The sequence below is a fragment of the Heptranchias perlo genome, chromosome 24 (genome assembly GCF_035084215.1).
Source record: "Heptranchias perlo isolate sHepPer1 chromosome 24, sHepPer1.hap1, whole genome shotgun sequence".
In the NCBI taxonomy this organism is placed as follows: domain Eukaryota; kingdom Metazoa; phylum Chordata; class Chondrichthyes; order Hexanchiformes; family Hexanchidae; genus Heptranchias; species Heptranchias perlo.
Window position 1 is genome coordinate 31,476,787 of NC_090348.1, and position 15,370 is coordinate 31,492,156.

Genomic DNA, 15,370 nt, shown 5'->3' on the forward strand with positions numbered 1-15,370 from the left:
CACCAATCCTCCTCCCCTAAATCAAGCTGGTACATTCTCCCCTCTCTGCCCCTGCCACAAGCTGGCATTCTCCTCCCCCCATTTCATGTTGGCATTCTCCTTCCTCCACAGCACAAGCTTCTGCACCTTTGACTTCCCCTTCCCTTCATTGCTATCCATTCCTTCTCCCCCAACTCCTAGCTGCTGCATATCATGGGTGGGAACTCCTCTTTCCAGCTATAGTATACAGAAGTCATAATTATTTCCATTCGCAGCAGGACTCTTACAGCAGTGGTGCCGAAGGAAGAGGGACCTGGTCCAGGCAGATTTTTTAAAATCAGTAAATTCTGACATATGGTCCAGACCCCAAGATGTTATGCTAACTATTGACATGTATGCAAATTGCAAATAGGGAAGGAAAAATATTGCATTTAAATCAATACATTCCTTATGTGATGCTGTAAATTCATCATTTCAAATTACTCCATTACTTCATCCCAGTGTTATATAGCTCAAAGTACATAACACATTTGTAAAGTCTAAAGTCTATAAATGTACTGCAAGGCTTTGCCCACAATTCAAATGGGCATAGCATAAAAATTTCACACACCATTTTCATGCCATTAAGTTTCATAGAAATTCTGACAACACTGAACATTTGCTTACTCAGCAGAAAAACCAATTCCTCAAAATAGTAGTGCTCAGTTATGAGTAACTTTGCCTATTTGCTAATTTTTGAGAGAGATCCTGTATCCCTTAATTCAAAAAGAGAATGAAAATTATGCAAGGTTGTCACTATATTGTTATTTCAGAATACATTTTTCAATCATAGGAACAGGAGTAGACCATTCAGCCCCTCAAGCCTGCTCCGCCATTCAATCAGATCACGGCTGATCTGTATCTTAACTCCATAACCCTCAATACCCTTGCCTAACAAAAATCTATCAATGTGTTTTGAAATTTTCAATTGACCTGGTCTCAATAGCTTTTTGGAAGAGGGAGTTCCAGATTTCCACTATCCTTTGTGTGAAGAAGTGCTTGCTAACATCACCCTTGAACAGCCTAGCTCTAATTTTAAGGTTACGCCCCTTTGTTCCGGACTCCCGCAACAAAAAAAAATAGTTTCTCTCTACCTGCCCTATCAAATCCTGTAATCATTTTAAACACCTCAATTAGATCACCACTTAATCTTCTATACTCGACAGAAGACAAGCCTAGTTTATGCAAACGGTCAGTTCACATCTGTGATCTGTACATGTTGTATTATAACCTTTGAGTACAACACTTCCAAACCAAAAACCTAAAGTAAAAAAAAGTTTTAAGATCTTAAAAAGGTGTTGTTGTAAGAATACTGGGTCGTCCTGGTTTTGTATATACTTCTTATTTCTAATGACTAATTAGGGTAAAAATATGCATGGATATTCAATGAAAAAAAACAGCATTTTGGAAGCCAATAAAGTTCTTTTTCTTAAAAAAACTACAGCCAAGCACAAAGATAAAAATGGCAAAAAGATTTAGACATTTATCCTGAGAACTCGCATAAAAGTAAAGATGTCCCTTTGAAGACACAGTAAGTACATGATTTACTCTTTTACCAAGTAATAGCGATGAGCTATCCAACTACGTACTAATCAGTGCAACTTTTTTTTTTAAAAAGTGTGTATCCCGGCCCTTTACTGGCCAGAAATTTCCAAAATATGAAAATATTGCATCATTGCAATCTGATCCTTCCACTTGACCCAGACAGTCCATTTGTAAAAAAAAAAATTCCTGTACAACATAACTGCTTTGCAAGGCCAAAAAGTGACTCTAAAATGTTGCTCCATAGAGTTTAAGGGAATAGATCTGAGCCCCATTCTACAGGTTTCATGAATATGAAGACACAAAAGGGATGGCAAGATGACCATCAGGACCATCGATACTTACCCTACTCACCACATGATACAATCTCATGAGCCACCCTTCCCCGGGTAACACCCAAAGGCAAAAAAGAAAAATCTTTGGCCAATTTCAGGAAAAAAAACTGGGAATCTCCTTCCTGACTCCATAAGGCATACTCACTCAAAAGACCATGGTTATCCATGGCATATCACTAGATGAACTAAACCACACCTCCCTGATAGGCAGCAACATACCATATCCTCAGGGACTTGATCAGTCCCTTTTTAAAATGTTCATACTTGCCACAAATACCCCAGCCATTGTTGTCACTACTCTTATTTAACATACTAAACCTGCTAAGTCTCATTCTATAATATGGGAAGGGAGAAGAAATAAAATGAAGAACAGAGCAGAGGTCTGCTTTTTCTCCTCAGGGAAGGGAAAGGGATACAGGGGTGGTGCCAGATCCCAGGATCCTTTCCATAGGGGAGAAGAGGTATAAAAAATAAGACTGACTCCACTGATCAGGCAAGAGGCGGTGTGGAACCAGACTCCCTGCTCTCCTTTTGGCCACAAAAGGTACATATCCCCAAGAGGGATCGGTAAAGAGAATAGTAAAAAGCATGCATTACATGAAGCCAACAGGCCCGCAAAAAAAGGTCGACAAATGAATAGCATTTAATAAAACTTTTGACTTTGAAGATTACACATAATGTAGAAAATGAAAGCTGCTCTCTACGGGCCATAATCCTGGGAAAGTCCCGGCAGTTTTCCTCCAATATTACTCAGTTAGAGGTACAAGATCAGCAGCAAATGCCAAAACTCATTATGTACTACCTATTTTCATTTCTTAGCTCAGTTATTACCACAATGGTACCAAAGGCATACACAAAACACAACTTACAATGGCACCAATCTTATCAACTATTTAAAAACTTCATGTTGCAGATTCTGATGTTTGTAACCTGCAAACTGATCAGAAATTCGCAAGTAACTTAATCATTCCTTAATTTCTACCAAAATATGCCCTAAATATACCAGACATTTGCTATAAATTACACATAAATAAAAGTAACCATTGATTTACTGAATATTACTCAATAGATGTGAATGAGCCAAGTTGAAACATATAAGATTATGAAGGGGCTTGATCGGGTGGATGCAGTGAGGATGTTCCCAAGGATGGGTGAAACTAGAACTAGGGGGCATAATCTTAGAATAAGGGGCTGCTCTTTCAAAACTGAGATGAGGAGAAACTTCTTCACTCAGAGGGTGTTAGGTCTGTGGAATTTGCTGCCCCAGGAAGCTGTGGAAGCTACATCATTGAATAAATTTAAGACAGAAATAGACAGTTTCCTAGAAGTTAAGGGAATTAGGGGTTACGGGGAGCAGGCAGGAAACTGGACATGAATTTAGATTTGAGGTTAGGATCAGATCAGCCATGATCTTATTGAATGGCGGAGCAGACTCGAAGGGCCGATTGGCCTACTCCTGCTCCTATTTCTTATGTTCTTATGATCTGGCACAAGTAGCTTATTCTCCATATTTCATTCATTCCCTCCTCTACCACCTCCCACTCCTCCCCCTCCCCCCCCACAAAAAAAGCAGCTTCAGTAGCACCTTTTTTTAAACTGGGGCAGGGTGTTTCATATAGTACAGCAACCAAATTCAGATTGCCAATGCAAATTATATCAAATTGCATCAAGTCAGTATCAGTGCATTAATTACAGAGAGCACGTATCAGTGATCTGCAGTGTTTGTTCACATGTATTAAAACTAACGTGAAAAAATTAGCAAAATCTGGGTTCTTCAGTGCCGATAATGTCACAATAAGTGAAAATTAAAATCTTGGTCTAGCTATGAGTGTTGTAGCACCAACATGCAGCGCTATAGGCTGGTAGGTCTCTCTTTCTCCCCCCATCCCCCTCCACAGACTTCACATAAGTACAGCTGCTGACCTCAGGGTGCTGGCAGAAAGAATCAAGCATAGGCTAGGCACTTTCCCATAAGACAGATGGAAAATAAGGAGTCATTCTTCAGTTCCCATATTACATCTAAACCAAGATAGAACAAAGACTTGCAAGGAATATTGATGCAGCAAATCAATATCATTTTGATAACAGCAAGGGGGGGGGGGGGCAGCAAAGGGCTGGAATGAAACTAGATCCCAGACAAGGTTTATTGTAGGGTAGAAGATAGGCATAGGTGGATATAACTACACTGCTTAGACATCTCTAATGTGAAAAAAGACAAGGGATATGCTGCAGACCACCAGGTCAACATAAGGAGGACACTTTGTTCTATGGAAAAATAGGAAGGATGAGAAAATAGGAAAGTTATTTTAATGGACAACATCAAATCAACCAAATATAAAATGGAAAAACCCAAACAGTTTAGTGTCACGAGTTGGTAAATGCAATGCATGACTGCTTCATGACACGATGTCAGGGAAAACACAAGATTGTGACTATATTCATTTATGATTCAATGTACAGGAAATGGAAGTCATTGCACTTCTGGGATACAACAACCGCAGGATCACTGAGTTTAACATAATCTCCAAGTCCAAAATACCAGAGACAGGAACCAGGTATATAACTTTAAAAACAACCAATTCAAAAAAAAAATGAAGGAGCAACCAAAGCAAATTAAACCTGGGGGGGGGGGGGGGGGGGGGGGGAGGCAGAGTTATTGTTAAGTAACAGACAAGGAGAACATTTTTAAAGGAATGTTTTATGGAGCAACTTGGATTCAGAAGGGGAGACTTATTCCCTCAATCTCTGAGGAAATGACAATGGTCTGTGGAATGCCCTACAATGTAGTGTACCTAGATTTCCAAAAAGGCATGTCAAAGTTCTACATGAACGGCAATTAAAGCGCAGCTAGATAGGTACATGAGGGAGAATGGAATGGAAAGTTATGCTGATAGGATCAGATGATGTAGAGTGGGAGGAGGCTCGTGTGGAGCATAAACCCCGCCATAGATCAGATGTGCCAAACGGCCTGTTTCTGTGCTGTAAATTCTACATAATATAATCTGTGGGGATTTTGACCAGAAATTTAACTGGACCAGCCATATAAATACCGTGGCTACGAGAGCAGGTCAGAGGCTGGGAATTCTGCAGCGAGTGACTTACCTCCTGACTCCCCAAAGCCTTTCCACCATCTACAAGGCACAAGTCAGGAGTGTGATGGAATACTCTCCACTTGCTTGGATGAGTGCAGCTCCAACAACACTCAAGAAGCTCGACACCATCCAAGATAAAGCAGCCCACTTGATTGGCACTCCATCCACCACCCAAAACAGTCACTCCCTTCACCACCGGCGCACAGTGGCTGCAGTGTGTACCATCCACAGGATGCACTGCAGCAACTCGCCAAGGCTTCTTCGACAGCACCTCCCAAACCCACGACCTCTACCACCTAGAAGGGACAAGAGCAACAGGCACATGGGAACAACACCACCTGCACGTTCCCCTCCAAGTCCCAACTTGGAAATATATCGCCGTTCCTTCATCGTCGCTGGGTCAAAATCCTACAACTCCCTTCCTAACAGCACTGTGGGAGAACCGTCACCACACGGACTGCAGCGGTTCAAGAAGGCGGCACACCACCACCTTCTCAAGGGCAATTAGGGATGGGCAATAAATGCCGGCCTCGCCAGCGACGCCCACATCCCATGAACGAATAAAAAAAAATTCAGGTTAAATCTTAGGAATAAATAAGAAATTAGCTGAAAGGTAAAAAACTATGGATTTGGTTGGAAGGTTCAAGTCAAGCTCGCTGGGGGGGGGGGGGCAGTGGAAGAGAAAGAGGAGAGGAGAAAAGGAGTACTGTGCAGAATGCCTCAGTATGACTGTTTCTAATTTACATTGACTTGGATCCAGAAGCTCGATTGAAATTGGTCCAATTTGCAGAAAACTATGCAACAAAATTTCAAACACTTTCCATGGAATATAACAGTTAAATGCTGCAGTAGCACACCATAAACTTTAAAAATCCCCACAATTTAAGCAATCTCACTTATCTATTTTAATGAGTACTTGTACAGATACATACAAGGCGAGGCACTGAAATTGGAGGAGGCAGCTCAGGAATCACAGAACAAAATATGTATATGTGCAGAACACTAGTACATAAAATTTAATGCAGAAAAGTGTAAAGGACTGGACACAGGAGGAAAAATGAGTGAAACATATACTCTGTGAATGATGTTGAAATAGCTATGGAATAGTCCTGACACTCAATGCGTCCAAACAATAAACAAAACCAATAGATTGTTAAACTATTTAGCTAAAACAGTAAAATACCACCAAGACACATTCAAACACTGAAGACGGTGTATCAAACATCTGAGTTATGAGGAAAGACTGGAAAATTTGGGACTTTTCAGACTAGAAAAAAGCCTTCTGAGAGGCAATCTTATTGAGACACAGGAGATAAGTTAACAGGATGGAAAAGATAAATCTGGAATATTGTTTTAAATTAAGTTGCAAAAGTAAGCCAGGACGACTCAGGCTCAATCTAGGAAAATGCAAATTTACAGTTCATATAGGGAAATTCTTCTTCACACAGAGCGATCAACACACGGAATGGACTTTCAGATAGAACAGGGGAGATGAAAACCATAGAATTATTTGAAGATCAACTGGATGCTGGGAGGTAGGGGGGGGAGGGAAAGAGACTTTAGGTTCATTGTGGATGCATGAACTAAGATGGACCAAGTAGCCTTCCTCATCTGTAAATGATCGTGATCACTTCAGTGACTGGTTTCAGAGAGGTATTGGCTGAGGATTGAATACATGTTTCCTACCCATTCCCCCAACAACAGCAGCATAAAAATACCAGAGAGCATTTAGACAGAGAAACACCTCAAAAGGAGCTGGACTTTAGAAAAAGGAAAAATTACTGCAGTTTGCATCCTATCCTTAAAAGCATTTTGATTGTATATTAGCTACAGGTCTTGCACGCAAGGTGAATAAAAAGGAGTAACTCAACATGAAATCAGCAATACAGAACTAACCCACCTCCACATGACATTCAACGGCATTACCATCGCCGAATCCCCCACCATCAACATCCTGAGGGTCACCATTGACCAGAAACTTAACTGGACCAGCCATATAAATACTGTGGCTACAAGAGCAGGTCAGAGGCTGGATATTCTGCGGCGAGTGACTCACCTCCTGACTCCCCAAGGCACAAGTCAGGAGTGTGATGGAATACTCTCCACTTGCCTGGATGAATGCAGCTCCAACACTCAAGAAGCGCAACACCATCCAGGACAAAGCAGCCCGCTTGATTGGCACTCCATCCACCACCCTAAACATTCACACCCTTCACCACCGGCGCACTGTGCCTGCAGTGTATACCGTCCACAGGATGCACTGCAGCAACTCGCCAAGGCTTCTTTGACAGCACCTCCCAAACCTGCGACCTCTACCACCTAGAAGGACAAGAGCAGCAGGCACATGGGAACACCACCACCTGCACGTTCCCCTCCAAGTCACACACCATCCCGACTTGGAAATATATCACCGTTCCTTCATTGTCACTGGGTCAAAATACTGGAACTCCCTTCCTAACAGCACTGTGGGAGAACCTTCACCACACAGACTGCAGCGGTTCAAAAAGGCAGCTCACCACCACCTTCTCAAGGGCAATTAGGGATGGGCAATAAATGCTGGCCTCGCCATAAATGAATAAAGAAAAGGGGGAGGGGGAGGGGGGTGGGGGGGGGAGGAAGGGGAACAGAAGGGTCATGATTTACCAGGTCTTTCACACAGAACTATGTTTTCCTTTCTCCCTTAATCTAGGTCTCCAACACCATTCCCCAAAAGGGTGGCAGGTAAACGGCTCCAAGGCTTCCGTTAACGCTACACTCAGATGTTCGCAGGTGTACAAGGGCAGCCTGGAGTGATTTCCCAGCAGAATTTCTCTCCCTCCCTGTAGGGATGTGTCTGGCCTCTACTTAATGTCTCTTGCTAGAAAACACACAATTAGGAATTCAGCATATAAGGGGAAAAAAAGACAAACCTGTATCCTGCCGCTCACCACCACACACACTCATGAAAACATGTTTTCACACTCTGGATACATTGAAGCCATTCCACAAAGCAATCTCTCCCCATGTCAGTAGTGTGGTCACATACAGCTTAATAGTAATTCAAGTCTGAATCATTTATGCTGGGCAGAGAATTTCCCAGCAATCAAGAACCAAACAACCTCACAAAAGGTAATCCCCTAGTGTGAACGATTAGGAACACTGTGCCTATAGATGACTGCAAACAATACAAAGCCAAGTCATTGTTATTGAGGTGTGCAAGCATACTAAGAGTTGTACATGGCCCACAAGGAGCCGTCCGTATAAATCAGGAAGGTCATCTGAAATCAATTTGTTCTCAAAAAAATATGAAGTCAGCTGAAGCTCGCCAATAACAATCACAATCTTCACATCAATAGGCATCAAGGTGCTCTTTTAAATACACATCTGTGTCAGCAATGGGCACATCGGTGTCAAACATGAGTCTATAAATGCATACTATGTGCCATTCAAGTTTTCTTCCTGATTTCACTTGGCAAAATTGAAGTAAACAGCTATAGAAACTGCAACAAGCTAAGTCATGATAAAAGCTCGATGGGAGAAATAAAAATGTTTAAATATTAACCAGTTTTATTAACTTAGTTATAACCCATTAAATTCTTTTTTCTGACCAAAGACCATGAAATTTGATTAAAAGTCCGGAAAAACATGGAGTTCTATTCACCGTTGACACTTATGTACCTACCTTGTAGCACCACCTGCGCCAGCAAAAAAAATCCTACTGAAAGTAGGCTAGGCTGATTCGAACAATAAAAGAAATGGCTTCATGGAACCACAGCATTACTTTAAAAGACCTTCCACCGCACAGCTCTTCCACCAAAGGGTTAATCTCACATAAGCTCGCTTCAGAAAGTTGGGGAAGAATTTGTCAGCATTAAATTTTGATGATAGCGTCTAAATCCTCAAAGACAAAAAACACCCTCCAAGATGAGTGAAATCGCTAACCACGCCCAACGATTGAATACGCTGCCTTGAAATAATCAGTGTCAAAAAGAAATGAGTCAAACTTTTTTTTTCCTGAAAAGGAACCAACTATGCTGTGTATATTTGACACATTCGTCAGTTGGAGATAGAAACATTGGAAAAAAAGGATCCATTGAAAAGTAAGAATACATCGAGCCAAGAGTGTCTCGACCAGTAAATGGTTAAACCAGAGCCTGACGTCAGGCTCAAACTTGAATTCTAGCGATCCAGAGCTCAACACCCCCCTTTTAGGTATCAATTTGCCACAATTCATCCCCCCGAATTGCTATGGTTATTTTTTTTCCTGTACATACACACAAAGGGAGAAAGAGAGAGAAAGGGAGGGTCGCGCCAACAATAGGAATCAGCCCATGTTCTCCTGTAGGGTTGGGCTCGAGACAGGAGCTCGATTAATCACAAACCAGGGTCCACGTCTTCAATGAGGAAACCAATCTCTTAAAAAATGTTTTAACTGAAGAAAATGCAGATATTTCTGGTCCTTGCATCCCTCGCCAATCTTCCCGGACAATGCAACCAGCTCCCAGGTGAACGCCGAGAGTGAAGTTACAAGCTTTCAAAGTTCAAACCCCGAATCAGCGATCGCGCTCTAGTTCATGTAACTTTTTGGTTCAGTTCTTCCCTTTTTTTTTTGGTTGGTAAAACCATTCGAGGAGGGGGACGAGGAAAGAAAAAGAGACTAAGGATATAGAATCCAAAAAAAAAACCCACACATACACACACACACCAGCGGCAGCTCCTTACCTTTATGGAGTACGACCAGCCCCGAAAGACTTCAGAAAGGTGAGTGACTCACATGACTCGATCTGTGTTTTAATCCTGGAGAGAGAGGTTAACAAAAAAAAAAGAAAGGACTCACCTGTGGGCGATGCGCACATCCGCTCTGGGTAACAACGACGCGAGGAACAGGAAACGGAATCTGCCGATTCCTTGCGAATAATGAGAAGGAGAAAGCCTCTTCCAGCGGGCTGGCCAGACGCCTCACAACGAGGGCAGGCACCAGAGGGAAAAGTTTGCTGTCTGCTCTCCCGGGACTCTTGTTGGAGATCGCTTGTGAAAAGAGCTCGCCGCGATAGATTAGAAAATTGTCATTTTAACCTCTGGGGAAATTATCCTCCCTCCCTCAACCCAACCCCAGACAGACAGACAAACGTCACCAGCAAGAACCCTACAACTTCTCATTTATTGGGAGGACGCGTGTTGCAACTGTGACTTTCTCGTTACTTGTCAGGAATTCGGACTGAATTGGAGCACAAAAACTCCAACCGGGCTTTGTTTGTTTATTGTAAACCGAGCAGAGCTGTTTTATGTTTGTGTGGATTTATATTTCGGTGACCTTTCTCCTTTTTTAAAAAAAAAACAGATTCCTGAGCCCAGCCTTACTGTCTGTGTGTGTCCCCCTGTCGCGTTTGGCTGCGCGCTGTGGTGGGGATTTTACCGGTAGTTACACTGCACAGATTGTGTCGGGGTTTTTTTTTTGCCAAACTGCTGTCGACTTTCGGACAGTTTGGGGAAAGCTGGAAGTTGAAACTTTAATGTTAAAGGCGGTTCAGCAGAGTGTCTGAAGTTCAAACTGGGGAAGAGCAGATATGCGATAATCTGCTCCTTCACCACAAGGACCCTGGCAGTGGGAGGCCGCTGAGCAAAATAAGTATCCACATTAGTCACGTCATTCCAAATATGCTACCAGACATATAACAGCACCATTACACATTGGTTCTTGAATTGGTAATAGTAGCATCTGGTAGTTGTTATAGGTATAAAAGACCATTGGTTTGCAATGACACTGCGAAGTTTAGCATTCAAACCTTATTTTATCTGATATTAAAATACACCCATTATAATAGTGTACAATGGAAGCCCATACTGCTGTATTAAACTTCTGCAGGCTAATCTTCACCGTGTAATTGTAAGGCCCATATCTAGCCAGTGCCACTAGCACTAGTTCATCAGTGTTTTATACGTGGGGAAAGTTGAGGAATTGGAAATGGGGCTAAAAGGACCTGGCTTTTCTGTCCTACTTCTGTGATTTATTGTGTAGATACAACAGCTATTGAGGTCATAGAGGTTTTCAATGAACTTTCATAAACAGAAGCAATAAAACAAACCTCAGAACTCATTCTGATTTCCCATGCCTGCATATGGACTTGGCAAAGGCAGCAACCCTAATTTCCCCCAAACCCACTCCTAACCCGGTACCTCCTCTTTATAGGCTATTGTTCCCAAATTCCACTATTATGCAAATACTGTGTGTATATAATCAATTACATTTAGTAGATAATAGGAGCAGAGCAGAGTGCAAGGTTCTTGCTGGGAGTGGGAAGAAAATTAGCACTCAAGTCACTTAAATCTGATTCTGCCTGCCCCCGAGGGGCTAGTCAGAGTGACATTGGCACTTGGGGCTTGGGAGCAGTCACCTGACAAGTTGCTGTGTTGTGGAACAGTGCAAAAGTAGAGAAACCTGGAGAGGTAATTAATAACAAAATATTTTTTTTACCTCCAAGATCTCTACAATCTAAGGGGTCCACCTCATAAATTCCTTTCTACATATCCACCTGCTTGTCTAAAATTGTTCCACTCTGAGCTTCTGTCCCTGGTGAAAAAATACCTCCCAGCTCCTTTCCAAGAATGCTTTCAAACTCCAAATCGCCCCTCAACTAGCCTGCTACCTGAAATGAGCCAACATCTGTCAATCTACTCCACAACTGCCTTGCCTCCACATTTCTGACATCCATGACTCCTCAGATCCCAGATGACCACCCACCCACTGCTCCCTCGTAGAAGTGCCACCGACATGACCTCAAACCACAAGCTTGATCGCATATGGTAATTAACCAGCCAGGCTGTTGATTGCCGAATCTAACTTGACCACCTTAAGGTGTATTGTTGCTCCCTTTTCTCAGCTGCAAGAACATCCTGGGAGTAGAGCAGAATCAAATACAAAACTTCTCCACTTCCAAACTCCCTCTCATGCACGTCTAAAGTCAAGGCTGTCCACATAGCTGCTTATGTGTCCTCTAATGCCGCCTGTCCTCTGACTCCTCAATTTACAGCCTTCCCTCCTGCCTTCTTCCCAACTGAGTTCCACCCACCCCAGACTCCAATTTTTGTCCAGTATCTCCCCCAGCCCTTGTTACACTCATCCATGAAGCCTCTGCTTCCTTGGTCCTCTCTTTTTCAGCTTCTTACAAATCAACTATCTCTCCTTAACCCCATGCTCACCAACATCATCAACCCGTCTCTATTGTTCAATACTGTCTCTACCTCTTTCAAAAAGCAACATTATCACTCTACCTCTCAGGTCTTCCTGTTCTGTCCAACCACTGTCCTTTCTCCAATTTCACTTTCTTCCAAAGTCCTGGAATGTGCTGTTGCCCTGAAACTACAATCCGAACTCTCTGATAACTCCTTTTTTGAGATGGTCCATCAATATCCTCCCCGCTCCCAGCACTGAGACTTCATGGGTCAAAGTGCAAACAACATCCTGTGCAACTGTGATCCTGGCACGTCATCTCTCCTCATTCTTTTTGACTTCTCTGCTGTTTTGACAAAGTTGACAACCCAGTCATTTTCTAATGTCTCTCTCCACCTAAGATCTCACTCATTGGGGGAGACCAAAACTAGGGGCCATAAATATAAGACAGTCGTTAATAAATCCAATAGGGAATTCAGGAGAAACTTCTTTACCCAGAGAATGGTTATAATGTGGAACTCTTTACCACAAGGAGTAGTTAAGGCGAGTAGCGTAGATGCATTTAAGGGAAAGTTAGATAAACACATAAGGGAGAAAGGAATAGAAGGATATGCTGATAAGGTTAGATGAAGTAGGATGGGAGGAGGCATGTTTGGAACATAAACACTGGCATGGACCAGTTGGGCCAAATGGCCTGTTTCTGTGCTGTACATTAATTACTCCTGCCTTCTACCCTATCACAGATCTCTCTCTTTTGTTCTTTTCCTGCCCCCTTTTCCCTGGCTCTGAACTTGCTTAAAAGCTGTTCTTCTCTAACATCTTCCAGTTTTGTTGGAAGGTCATTAACCTGAAACGTTAACTCTTTTTCTCTCCACAGATGCTACCTGACCTGCTGAGTATTCCCAGCATTTTCAGTTTTTATTGTATATTTTTATGCCATGTGGAACCTGTCAGGTTATAGCCAAGCCTTTGAAGTCTTCAAGCAAACTGAGAGTACAACACCACTCACAACTTGTGGGGAAAGGCATTAATGATGGAATATTACTGTCTTCTTACAAATATCTCCCTTTAATGGTTCAGTGATCCAGAGAGATCTGCTCCATGCTCTGTTACTACATTAACTTTTCAAACAATTAGTCCCAACCATCAAGTAAGCTTTTATTTAATTTCTGAACAGAGATATTGCATCAAACAAAGGGGATCCACCCAAGGCTGATATTTCCCATTGTCATAGTCTGATTGTTACATGTATTGGTCACCCTTACAATGGGGGTAATTTTGATTTTGGGTGATAGTGTAAAATGGGCGATATTGGATCAGCTGCCCATTATACATCTCTCCTGATTTTCACTTCCCATGGAAATGTGTAACAGGTGGCTGATCTGATATCACCCATTTTACTTTATTGCCCAAAATCAAAATTACCCTAATGAGGTTTACCTGGAGATAAACTGGCAGAAGCCGGTTTTTAAGTTACATTTATCCTGCCGATCTAAAGTATGTATAAACTGAAAACACACTATTTTGCCACAGTTATTACCAGATTTCTTTTTGTTATTGTCTGCTTGGCTCAGTTGATAGCACTCTTTCCTCTGAGTCAGAAGGTTGTGAGTTCACGCCCCACTGTAGGACTTGAGTACTAACATAGGCTAACATTACTGTGGACATAATGTCAAATTATATTACATGAGACGAGAAATTGAAGCCCTGCCTTGTGCTTCAACATCACCTAAACAGAGCGACTGATCAATCATCACATTACGGTTTGTGGGATCTTATTGTGTAAAATTGCTGCAATGTTTGCCAACATAACAGTCACTGAATTTCAAAATAATTTACTGTATGAGAAGGACTTCTGAGATATTTCTGAGAGATCAACACAACAAGATAAAGTGATATATCAATACAAGTCACAAAATTACAAGATAATTACAGGTACAGTTAATTAGGGTATGATAGCATAGTGGTTATGTTACTGGACTAGTAATCCAGAGGCCAGGACTAATAACCTGGACTAAAATCCTGCCACTGCAGCTGGGGAATTTAAATTCAATTAATTAAATAAAATCTGGGAAAAAAAACAGCATCATTAATGGCGGCCATGAAACTACCAGATTGTTGTAAAAACCCATCTGGTTCACTAATGTCCTTCAGGGAAGGAAACCTGTCGTCCTTACCCGGTCTGGCCTATATGTGACTCCAGACCCACAGCGATGTGGTTGATTCTTAATTGCCCTCTGAAATGGCCTTGCAAGCCACTCAGTTGTACAAACTTGCTATAGAAAGTCACAAAAAGAATAAAACTGGACGGACTACCCAGCATCGGACCACTAGGCACCGGACACGACAAAGGCAAATGAAGCCCAGTCGGCCCTGCAAAGTCCTCCTCACTAACATCTGGGGACCTGTGCCAAAATTGGGAGAGCTGTCCTGAAGACTAATCAAGCAACAGCCTGACATAGTCATACTCTCAGAATCATACCTTTCAGCCAACGTCCCAGACTCTTCCATCACCATCCCTGGGTGTGTCCTGTCCCACCGGTAGGACAGACCCAACAGAGGTGGCGGTACAGTGATATACAGTCAGGAGGGAGTGGCCCTGGGAGTCCTCAACATTGACTCTGGACCACATGAAATCTCATGGCATCAGGTTAAACATGGGTAAGGAAACCTACTGCTGATTACCACCTACTGCCCTCCCTCATCTGATGAATCAGTCCTCCTCCATGTTGAGCACCACTTGGAGGAAGCACTGAGGGTAGCAAGGGCACAGAATGTACTCTGGGTGGGGTACTTCAATGTCCATCACCAAGAGTGGTTCGGTAGCACCACTACTGGCTGAGTCTTGAAGGACGTAGCTGTCAGACTGGGCCTGCGGCAGGTGGTGAGTGAACCAACATGAGGGGAAAATCTACTTGACCTTGTCCTCAACAATCTACCTGTCGCAGATGCATCTGTCCATGTATTGGTAGGAGTGACCACCGCACAGTTCTTGTGGAGACGAAGTCCCGTCTTCACACTGAGGACACCATCCATCGTGTTATGTGGCACTACCACCGTGCTAAATGGGATAGATTCAGAACAGATCTCGCAGCTCAAAACTGGGCATCCATGAGGTGCTGTGGGCCATCAGCAGCAGCAGAATTGTATTCCAGCACAATCTGTAACCTCATGGCCTGGCATATTCCTCACTCTACCATTACCAACAAGCCAGGGGATCAACCCTGGTTCAA

At 42.7% G+C, this 15,370-nt stretch overlaps 1 protein-coding gene across 4 annotated transcripts in view; it reads right to left on the minus strand.

Annotated features, from left to right (window-relative positions):
- Positions 1–9,983, minus strand: part of LOC137341668 (plexin-B2-like) — a 241,438-nt gene extending 231,455 nt beyond the window's left edge. For 2 of the 4 annotated variants that reach the window (XM_068005020.1, XM_068005019.1), the window contains exon 1: positions 9,689–9,787. The gene's annotated coding sequence lies outside the window, so the exon portion shown is untranslated. The other 2 variants (XM_068005021.1, XM_068005022.1) reach the window with 2 other exon arrangements.
- Positions 9,984–15,370: the final 5,387 nt, after the last annotated feature.